General features: G+C 41.9%; 1 long non-coding RNA gene across 1 annotated transcript; it reads right to left on the bottom strand.

Annotated features, from left to right (window-relative positions):
- Positions 1-3,559: 3,559 nt before the first annotated feature.
- LOC141161650 (uncharacterized) lies at positions 3,560-8,706 on the bottom strand. Its single transcript, XR_012250666.1, has 4 exons — positions 8,597-8,706; positions 6,101-6,136; positions 4,617-4,872; positions 3,560-3,709 (listed from the first exon to the last, which is right to left on the bottom strand). It is a non-coding gene; the product is annotated as an uncharacterized lncRNA (long non-coding RNA).
- Positions 8,707-11,236: the final 2,530 nt, after the last annotated feature.

Raw genomic sequence — 11,236 nt, 5'->3', positions numbered from 1 at the left:
GGAGTCACACAGCTCCCGGTTGAACTGTTCGCGCAGTCATTCTAGGTTTTGATCACGTCTAGAAACTTCATCCTGCAGCGCCTCTTTTAAGGCAGACAGCTCCCTATCCCTCTGGTGAAGACCCTCATCCAGCTGTTGCTTCACCTGCATCAGCTCTAACTGTACCAGGGAGAACCGATCTTTCATCTCGCTTCAAACTCCGCTTTGTCAAGCTCCAACAGAAAAACCTCCTCTTTATTTTTCTGGAACTTTTCCTTCCAATTGTTGACTTCCTTCCTACTTTCCTCCAGTTTTCGCTCTAAGTTCCTCACAACCTGGTTTATTTTCTGCCGTTCAGACTCCAGGCTCAGCTGGTCTGAGGACACGTTCTCCAGGTTTTTCTTTAGTTGCTGCACGTCACTCTGATACTGCTGCCTGACAGGCTCCAGCTCTTGGTCAGGATTGGCCACCTCCTCCTTCAGGGCTGTCGGTTCCTGATCCTTCTGTCTCAGTAGACCATCCTGCTTGTAACTAATCTGCAGAACTGCATCCAACTCTTCCTCCTTATCTTCTGCTTCTAAATGAGGATCCACACTCGAAATAAAGGCACACAACATTGCATTTTCTTTATTTACCCTTACTTCAAAGTCTACAGGAGCAACTTTTTTGTGGCCCTTGCGCAGTCGACGGCGAGAGGGGGACTTTATCACCTCGTCTAGGTCCTCCTGACTGAACTCTCTTTCTACTTTCGTAGCGTCACCATCAGCTATGGGGTCTGTGTCACTCCCCATGGTGTTGTGGACCAACAAGTCACCTCCCACTTTGACGTCAACCCCTTCTACTGGAGCTACCCCGTTATCAACCGTCAAATTGTCATTTTTAGGTGGTAACAACCCGCAACCAGTAACCAATTTTGGTTTTCTATACTCCACACTCTTTTGAAACTCCGCACCCTTTTGGACACCCACACCTGTAGGGGGATTTTTAAAACAAAAAACAGCAATCGTCTTAGAACCCAGTTCACAACATCTCTTACCACCTCCCTGGGCACTCTGGGACAATACCGGCGCCCCAGGAGAACTCACAGAATGGTCCTCTGCCGCCATTCTGTAATGTGCCAACAGCTCCTGCCATTCCTGTACCACGTCCTGCTGCTGCTGCAACAGGCACTTTAATCGCTCAATAGCTTCAGTCTCATTTTCTGCTCCCTTCACAGCCATTCTCATCTGCTCCTGCACCTCTTCAGAAAACTCTATTTTGCTGAAGAGCGTTTGCAGCCGGTCATCTAACCACTTCTCCATTCCGTCTGGGGATACTGCTCCATTCATAGCCATCGCGGTACACTGTTCACACTAGACACTTCACACCGCTCTCCCCAGAAAATTTTCGTGGCCCCACCAAGCCACAGCAAGCCAGGTTTGAGTGCGATGACAATTTTCATAACCCCGCCGAGTTACAGCCAGATGCTTTAATCTTCGTGACCCCGCCGAGCCACAGCAAGATGCTTGCATCCACAACCGTCATCCTGTGCCGTTACCCCTAGTAACCAGGCTGCAGTTGCCCGCATTCTCCACTACATGTAAGGTAGCGCTATTCGTCACGCTGGGGGTACTCGCTTCACCGAGTCAATTAAAGCACACATGCAATGTTTTCCGGTAATATGTAGTCCAGCAGTTTATTACACATCATAAACTGCACATAACATAGTCCATCTCAGTGGCTCGCAGGAATGTTACACGTATCGTAGAGCCTTTTCAGTGGCAGCTATGCCCGCTTGGCTTCAAATACAGACTTCAGCAAGGTACAGCAACAATATTCACTTATAGTGCCGATTTACCTTTGCCGGGTCTTAGCTGCTTCTATCAGTTCGGTTCTGCCACAGCTGTGGCTTTAAGGCTTCCCCGATGTGGCCTCCGGGCCACGTGCCTTCCAAGACTTCTGGTATCTCAAACACAGGGATCCAGCCTCTGCCTTCCAGGCTAGTGAAGTCCCACACAGGGACCAGGCCTCTAAACAAAAGGATGGAAGATCGCCTATTGATCTTAAATCCAGTTGTTTCCACTGGATTTGAGATCAATAGGCGATCTTCCATCCTTTTGTTTATAGCACCCACACATACATCAATTCAACTGGATTTGAGATCAATAGGCGATCTTCCATCCTTTTGTTTATAGCACCCACACATACATCAATGGGTATCAAATTCTCTAGGTGCAGCACATATTCTGCTGTTCGATCTAGCCTGTGGGGTCACTCATTCTGGTGGGGGCTGTGGAGGCCCTCATTCTGTGTAGGAGTTCTCAATGGAAGCCACGGGACCAGAGCGGACGCCTCTCCCATCCATCGGATAGGTGAGTATCCATAGTTTTTTTCTTTTAAAGCAGTGTATGTACTGCAGCCAGAAGCTGTCTGTACATTCACTGCTAGGGGGACACTCACACACACGACACATAGACACAGACAGTACACACAGGACACACAGACACATACATTACACATGTCACACTTCATTTCACACTACGTTTTTTGCTGCGCTTTTTTACGCAGTGTGTGAATGGAGGTGCTTTTTTTACCTGTGTAAAAAAACGCAGGTAAAAAAAGCAGGAAAATACGCAGCGTAAAAAAACGCAGGGAAATACGCAATGTGTCAACGCAGCCTTAACTGAACTGGCAGATAGATGGACAAGAAGGCAAGATTTGAAGCTGAGATCAGGTATTGATTGTGACCAATGAAATATATGAGATACATTCTTTACATTGTTATCACTGCTCAAAGAATTGCACCCTAAGGGGTATATTATATCCCTTATTCTTGTCTTGGCTCTTTTCCTTTATCACTCCTAATTCCTAGATGCTTCTCAACCTTATCTGTCTTGACTTAAAGAAGCACTCCTCCTCCCATCAAGATTTTTATCATCTTAATATATTGTAGTCATCATATTATATAGCACTGTGTACTTACAATTACTTATTTTGCCTTTCTACCCAGTTAATTCTTCTCTTTTCTCTACTCTATGTAGAAACAGGAAGTCTCTTGTCCCTGCATTTATCATTCCTCTCTTCAACTCCTGACCCAGCTGCTCTGTTCCTCCCCCCTGACTTTTGCAGTGACTTAGTCATACAGGGAAAATTGACCTCCTGTTTCTACATAGAGCTTAGAAGGATTCAGCTAGTCAGTTTTTAATCAGTGATGTCATAGTCCTAATGGAATAGAGAAGAATTAGCTTTGTAGAAAGGCAAAATAAGTACACAGTGCTATATAATGTGATGTTTGCAATATATTAATAGGATACAAATTTTGATGGGAGGAGGAGAGCTTCTTTAAATGTTTCTTTCAGTTTATTTCATGTTGCAGATGATTAAGGGCTGTGCATTGCCCCTGACTCTGATATGTCTGCATCTCACTATTGTTAAGAAAGAAAGAAATCCAATAGAAAGAGGTGTACAAAAAATAATAAACAAAGTAATGAATAATAATAATAGTAATAAGTCCTGATACATTTATGATCTGTGATGTTTCCATACTTATTTGTTTTTTGACATGATTATGCAGAGAAATAAGTGATTGTAACACATGAAGTGCACAGAAGTAATTTTTATTGTGTAAACAGACAAATGTCATTGGCCACAGAACATAGTAAGCATACACGTTTGTGTGTCAAATTTTAAACATTTTTGCAAACGTGAAGAGCTGATCCAATCGTTTTCTTCGTGATAGACCAGGTTTCCTCTAAAGTAAAGGAAATAAAAAAGGTATTACTGCATGGTCATATACTATACTAAAAACTATATAAATTAGAGATTAAACTAAAGAAATTAATCTGTGGAAATTATGAAAATCCACAGAAAATCCACAGATTAGATTAGGGTCAGCCTTGGATTTCTGCTGTAGATTGTATGGGAAATCAGCTTCAGATTTTTCCACACAAAAAATCCATTGTCTGAACATAATATTATGCCCTTAGCACTAAAGCTCTTCCATATACTGTATAATAAGATTCAAAATATACAAGTATATTTAAAATATATTGTACCCTATTAAATGAGAATAAATTCACACCTAAAGGTTTTTTTATGTGTTTTGTTCTAGTGATTTTGACTGTTTTAGATTGCACCAAAATCATGGAATTAAAGAGTTCAAAACTTACATGTGAATAGAAATGGTAAAAAGTTCTTTTGTGTAGGAGTCATGTTAAAGGGGTTGTCGACTATTTGGACAACCCTTTCTTGATCTAAATGCTTGGCCCCGATAAAATAAAAAAGCTCCTACTCACCTCCTGTGCTGGCGCCGTTGCCAATTGGACGCCGGCATCATGTGTCACAACAACAGCGCAGGAACCCCGGGAGAGCGAATGCCGACACCGTGGGAATGGCACCAGCACGGGAGGTGAGTTTAAGCTTTTTTATTTTATCAGGGCCAAGCATGGGGTAGTTGTCCAATTAGTGGACAACCTCTTTAAGGACCAAGTGGAAAAATCTAATTCTAGGCTGAATCGAAACATGATCATACTTGTTCATATGAAATGTAGATGTTGCTTTATGATGTCTTAATTTTTCCATCTCTTGTCTGGTACGGCAGGTAATTTTAATGTGTGTACATTTGAATTATACTAATGTATATATATATTTATATTTACCATCTCTGTCCATTCTAATGTCCATTGTTCCAGTGACCACGGTGATGGCCGTAACCACCGCGATTACCGCCATAGTAGTTGCCTCGATAACCACCATATCCATTGTTCCAGTTGGATCCATAGCGTGGGCCATAGAATGGGCGGTTGAAGCCATAACTATATCCTGGGTTAAATCCATACCTATAACCGTTGCCGCCACCATATCCATTATATCCACCAATATAGAAAGGGGAGAATGTTGGTCTTACACCAAAACCTCAAAAGAAAAACAAAAAAAAATTAGAACAAACCTCTAAAATGGATCTTGGATAATGGGGTATGGTGAGATTGAGTAATTTATATAGCACTTTGATTTAATTTCTAGGTCTCTGACATCTACCTATAGTATTTTCTGTTCATTAGTTTAGCACATTGGGAACACCGGGTGCTGTGAATCTTTGCTTTACATATTTGAAATACAGCAAATTTCTCACTTCAAAATACACTTGGTGCATTTAACCCCATCCTAACACAGGCAATTTTCATTTTGTCATTTTAGTTTTTTCTTCTCCTTCTACAAAGAGCAGTACTTTTATTTTTCCAACAATATAGCTATATTTTTTGTGGGATATTTTGTACTTTTAAATGACACCATGGATTTTCCAATACAATGTACTGGAGTATGGGGAAAACAAATCCAAGTTTGTTGAAATTGTGAAACTTCTCAGACTGATAGGCTACTAGATTAGCTGCCAAGCTTTGATTGGCAGCATATGGGAGGGAGGTGTCACAGCGCACGCCCCCAGAGAAGACTCTGAAGAAGCACCCACTTAGACTACAAAGCAGAGATTTCACATTCTGTGCTCCAAAAGAAACAAATATGAATATCTTCAATGCAGTAACATAGTGCAAAACAGATGATAGCGGCAGAATGAATGGAGTTTAAGGATTTTTACAAAGTTTTTAACTCACTTTTTTAACTCACTTTTTTGGGGGGGTGGGTAACAGGTCCTCTTTAAACTTCTATTTGGGAAAGACATGTAAACTACTGTATATTCACACAGTTCAATTTTTTATGTGTTTTTATTTTTTCACAAGAAGGAATGGATACATAAAAGAGTAGTATTATTATTTCCATTGTTCTATTGCTTCAAGACCCACCCTACAAAGGAAATGTATGAATAAATTGATAATGTGGCGTTGCTATTGCAGTTGTCAGTAGGGTATATTCATACACAGCATGACACTGGCTACTTAGTGGTGATGCTGTCAGAATGTTTAGGAATACAACCTTTGATACCATATTGAGAATGGTAACACCAAGCCAGTAATTTCTACCTACAGGAGGAATAAGTATGGGATAACACGATGTTTCAAGGAAATATGCCCCGAGGCTTGTTAGTTCATCAGGAATACAAGGATTTACTAATTGTCAGGAGAGCTTATATGTCCCTTTTTATATGAATATATCAAATTGTTATTCTGAAGTATAATTCATTACTAACCAAGTGCAAAAGTCAATGAGGCCATGATGGTCAATCCTGAAAAATAAAGAGAGAAAAGTGATGTAATATGCATTCAAGTATGTGAATTAAAAGTATTTTATTCTTATGCAGTCACTTGAGGGTTTTGTCCACCTGTCTCCTTAGAAATTTGGTGACAGCTTCCCCTTTCTGCCACGAACAAGTAGTGTAACCGGTGTTCCTATAACTCTGCTTCCAACTGTATCTCTAGGAACATTCAATGCTTTTGCATCCTTTATGTGTTTTTCCTTGTGAGTGCGCAGGGCAATGATCTCTTCTTTTAAAGGGGATTTCCACTCCTATTTGATCCCTTTTATATATCTTAACTCTTCATAACAATCACTTTTCTAATATACTTTCATTACCCGCGCTTCATCTATGAGCGTATTCCACTGTGCATCACATAACCCTTTGTTGACATGCAGGCACTACTTCTTGTCTGTTACATCTAGTCCATCTGACATATTATTTGGCCAGAATGAGAAGAGCGCGTCACTCTGCTCCTGATGGCATGAAGCTACCAATAAAGTGATTGACAGGTGTCTGAGCACACAGGCTCAGATGACAGCCAATGCTTTGGAGCTCCCATCCCTTCATTTGGCAAGCACTGCGATGTGTTTGTCATTAGAGCGCACACTGCAGAGCTTGTCAATTGAACAGGCTGGCACTTGCCCTCTAAAGCATGGTCAGGATCAGTGCAGAGAACAGTGAAATCTGCCATCTAAGCGCGCCAATGCTAGATGCAGACTGACCATGGGCTAAGATTCCTCATTAACGCTGCCAGAAACTGGTGTTTGACTATGCATTAAAATACATCCACAGAAGCTTCGAAACACACGACATCATCATATGGGCAGTCCAGAATTGTTTAACGGCATAGTAATATTAGTGTATGTAAACTTTTGACTTTGCAGTAAGTAATAAAAATGCCTTAAAACATTCTCTCTGTCTCATTATTCTGGCATTTGGCAAATATTAAAAATTATGGTAATCCTAACTGACCTAAAACGGGAAAGGTTTATTCTGATTTCATGTCAGATATTGAGAGAACATATGTATCTATTTATATAGTGAATGTAAACTTCTGGTTTCAACTGTATATATATATATATATATATATATATATATATTTGCAGTTTATATCTGTATTTTTGACCCTCATTGTGGCATGTTAAAGTACTTTTGTTGTATTTTTGTTATACTATTACAAGGTTAAGCTAGACAGTATTCATTCATTAGATGTTTCATTTCAAATGTCCATCATGTCTAATATTGAAAGGATGTGCGATCTTTCCTGTAAAATTTTTTGGCCAACTTTTTTTTTTTAATTGTCATTGAATTTTAAATGGAAGAATATCTATGTAAAAATTTGATGAAGCACAATAAATAATTTTTACCATCATTAGTTTTCAAAGGCTAATAAGAACTGTGTCCTGTACTTAAAAAAATATTCTTTTGCTCTTCTTATTCTATGCAAGGTCATATACAGTAGAGGTACACAGAAAATGACATGATGAGCTCCACTACTATTGTGGTACCTCACTCAATTACTTCCTCATTAATTGTAGGTGGTACGAGGGTATGACCTTCTGGCTTTTTCAACCTCTCTTGTTTTTCTAATGTCACTGTGATAGGACAATAGGGCCAGCATGACCGAAGGTCTCTTTTCCCATAAGCCTCATGGCAGCTGCACCTACTGCTTCAATGGGATATAGTTGAGTTGATCAAAAAAGATTCGAAGGACTCAGATCCAGTGCTTGTGCCGGCTGTCCATTGCTACCGGACCAGAGCTCTGCGAACTTGCATCTTGGGCCCTCTTCTCATTAATGTACCCCAGTGTGACGTCATTGTTGCAACATGATGCACTCATGACATTGCACCAGGCCTACAAATCAAAAAGAGGACGTCGACAGGTAAGAGGTTTGTAGGTCCAATAGCCATGGACAACCGATGTGGTTGCCGGACCAATGTCCTGTGAATCTTTTTGCTCAACTCTAGTATTGAGGCTGCATAATTAATCACAGACAATAATGAGAGTATTGCTAAACCTATGAAAAAGGGGAATAAATGTGATTAATAAGAAAATGATGACATCCCAATGTAGTTTGAGTTTTCACGAACTGACAAAATAGAGAAGGTGGAGAATTTTTTTCCCTCTCCACCTCCAATAAAATCGGATTACACTCTGATCGCATAATCGGATTGATTTTCTCGGATGGAGAGAAAATAGTCATCTGCACCTGCCCTTACGCCGTAAAAACAGATCAGAGAAAGTTGATCTGTTTCCACTAGTATATACTAAGCTAGAAGTATATTTTTACACAAGTTTTAGATACTGTATTTCAAAAACTTAACATTAATTTACAATAATCCCCCCTAGAATAGCATATACCGGATATACAAGAGTTGATAATCAGAACAATATAATAGATAAAAACAAAGTATACAATCATCTCTATATGTTTGCTTGCTACATACCAGATCCTGGAACCTTTAAGTAAAATTAAAGTGAATGTTATCCTGAGAGAAGACGGCTACTTTTATTTAGCAGAATGATTGGGCGGAGACAGTCAGATTACACAGGGCAGGTGCTTAGATTTCCATTGCGCTTGTCCATATTTAATGTAATTGGTGAGCAATTTTCTTTCAGCCTTCAATTACTTTTCAAGGCATTCACTGTCTCTGAGACATCATTTTAATTAGTGCAATAACAATATTAGCAGTCCTGACATCATTGTAATAAGACCAAACACACCTTTGGAATTTACAATACTGTATAGCTACATAGTTTAAGCTATGGTTATGGATAAATTCATCCCTTGCATACTTCAGTATTTTTTGTAAATAATGCTTTTGTGTGTGTGCTTTATAGTGGGTGCATTTTTTTCCTATTCTTCTTTACACACTCGCACTACCTCGATGAGATTGTATGGAGGCCTCTTTAAACAGCAATTTTCTAGTTTTGACACAGATTCTCAAAGGAATTTAGGTCTAGACCAGGGGTCTCAAACTCGGCTAAGTGTATGGGCCGCACATAGTAAAAATGTGAATTTGAAGGGCCGCATTCTTTGCAGGATGATATGAAATTTTTAATGTTACCATATTGTTTATTCTATACAACTTTTGGTTCATTTTTTTTTAACCTTTTTGGCTTTTTTTATTTTATTCTTTTACATGGCATTCATTTTATGGGCTATGGTACAGTTTTACAGTTTTTAAAATTTTTATTTCCTTTTTGTCTCCCCTAATTGGCCACATACTTTGATTTTTTTTCTTAAAATTTGCAACATATAGCAATTCTGACCAACTTCTTGTACTAATGTCCCCCATTTTGATCCCCATCTTGTAGTAATGTCCCCCATTTTGGTCCCATCTTGTAGTAATGGGCCCATCCCGGTCCCCATCTTGTAGCAATGTGCCCATCCTGGACCCCATCTTGTAGCAATGTGCCCATCCCGGTCCCCATCTTGTAGTAATGTGCCCATCCCGGTACCCATCTTGTAGCAATGTGCCCATCCCGGTCCCCATCTTGTAGCAATGTGCCCATCCTGGACACCATCTTGTAGCAATGTGCCCATCCCGGTCCCCATCTTGTAGTAATGTGCCTATCCCGGTCCCCATCTTGTAGCAATGTGCCCATCCCGGTCCCCATCTTGTAGTAATGGGCCCATCCCGGACCCCATCTTGTAGCAATGTGCCCATCCTGGACCCCATCTTGTAGTAATGTGCCCATCCCGGACCCCATCTTGTAGCAATGTGCCCATCCTGGACCCCATCTTGTAGTAATGTGCCCATCCCGGTCCCCATCTTGTAGTAATGGTCCATCCTGGTCCTCATCTTGTAGTAATGTGCCCATCCCGGACCCCATCTTGTAGCAATGTGCCCATCCCGGTCCCCATCTTGTAGCAATGTGCCCATCCTGGACCCCATCTTGTAGCAATGTGCCCATCCTGGACCCCATCTTGTAGTAATGGGCCCATCCCGGTCCCCATCTTGTAGCAATGTGCCCATCCTGGACCCCATCTTGTAGTAATGTGCCCATCCCGGTCCCCATCTTGTAGTAATGGTCCATCCTGGTCCTCATCTTGTAGTAATGTGCCCATCCCGGTCCACATCTTGTAGTAATGGTCCATCCTGGTCCACATCTTGTAGTAATGTGCCCATCCCGGACCCCATCTTGTAGCAATGTGCCCATCCTGGACCCCATCTTGTAGTAATGTGCCCATCCCGGTCCCCATCTTGTAGCAATGTGCCCATCCTGGACCCCATCTTGTAGTAATGTGCCCATCCCGGTCCCCATCTTGTAGTAATGGTCCATCCTGGTCCTCATCTTGTAGTAATGTGCCCATCCCGGTCCCCATCTTGTAGTAATGGTCCATCCTAGTCCCCATCTTGTAGTAATGTGCCCATCCCGTTCCCCATCTTGTAGCAATGTGCCCATCCTGGACCCCATCTTGTAGTAATGTGCCCATCCCGGTCCCCATCTTGTAGTAATGGTCCATCCTGGTCCTCATCTTGTAGTAATGTGCCCATCCCGGTCCCCATCTTGTAGTAATGGTCCATCCTGGTCCTCATCTTGTAGTAATGTGCCCATCCCGGTCCCCATCTTGTAGTAATGGGCCCATCCCGGACCCCATCTTGTAGCAATGTGCCCATCCCGGTCCCCATCTTGTAGTAATGGGCCCATCCCGGACCCCATCTTGTAGCAATGTGCCCATCCCGGTCCCCATCTTGTAGTAATGGTCCATCCCGGTCCCCATCTTGTAGTAATGTGCCCATCCCGGTCCCCATCTTGTAGTAATGGGCCCATTCCGGACCCCATCTTGTAGCAATGTGCCCATCCCGGTCCCCATCTTGTAGTAATGTGCCTTCGGCGGCCCTCAGGACCAGGCCGCAATCATTACTGGGGCTCCAGTGCCTGGGGGCCGCATTAAGCAGCCTCAGGGGCCGCATGCAGCCCGAGGGCCACGTGTTTGAGACCCCTGGTCTAGACTGTGACTGGGCCATTCACACACTTGAATATGATTTGATCTTAACCATTCCATTGTAGCTATGACAGTGTGTTTAGGGCCATTGTCCTGCTGGAAGGTGAACCTACCCTCTAGTCTCAAGTCTTTT

The sequence above is a fragment of the Phyllobates terribilis genome, unplaced genomic scaffold, assembly GCF_046119375.1.
Source record: "Phyllobates terribilis strain yellow unplaced genomic scaffold, ASM4611937v1 Scaffold_9__5_contigs__length_417890890, whole genome shotgun sequence".
Lineage (NCBI taxonomy): Eukaryota > Metazoa > Chordata > Amphibia > Anura > Dendrobatidae > Phyllobates > Phyllobates terribilis.
The sequence above is the reverse complement of the archived record's forward strand: the minus strand, read 5'-3'. Positions and strand labels throughout refer to the sequence as shown.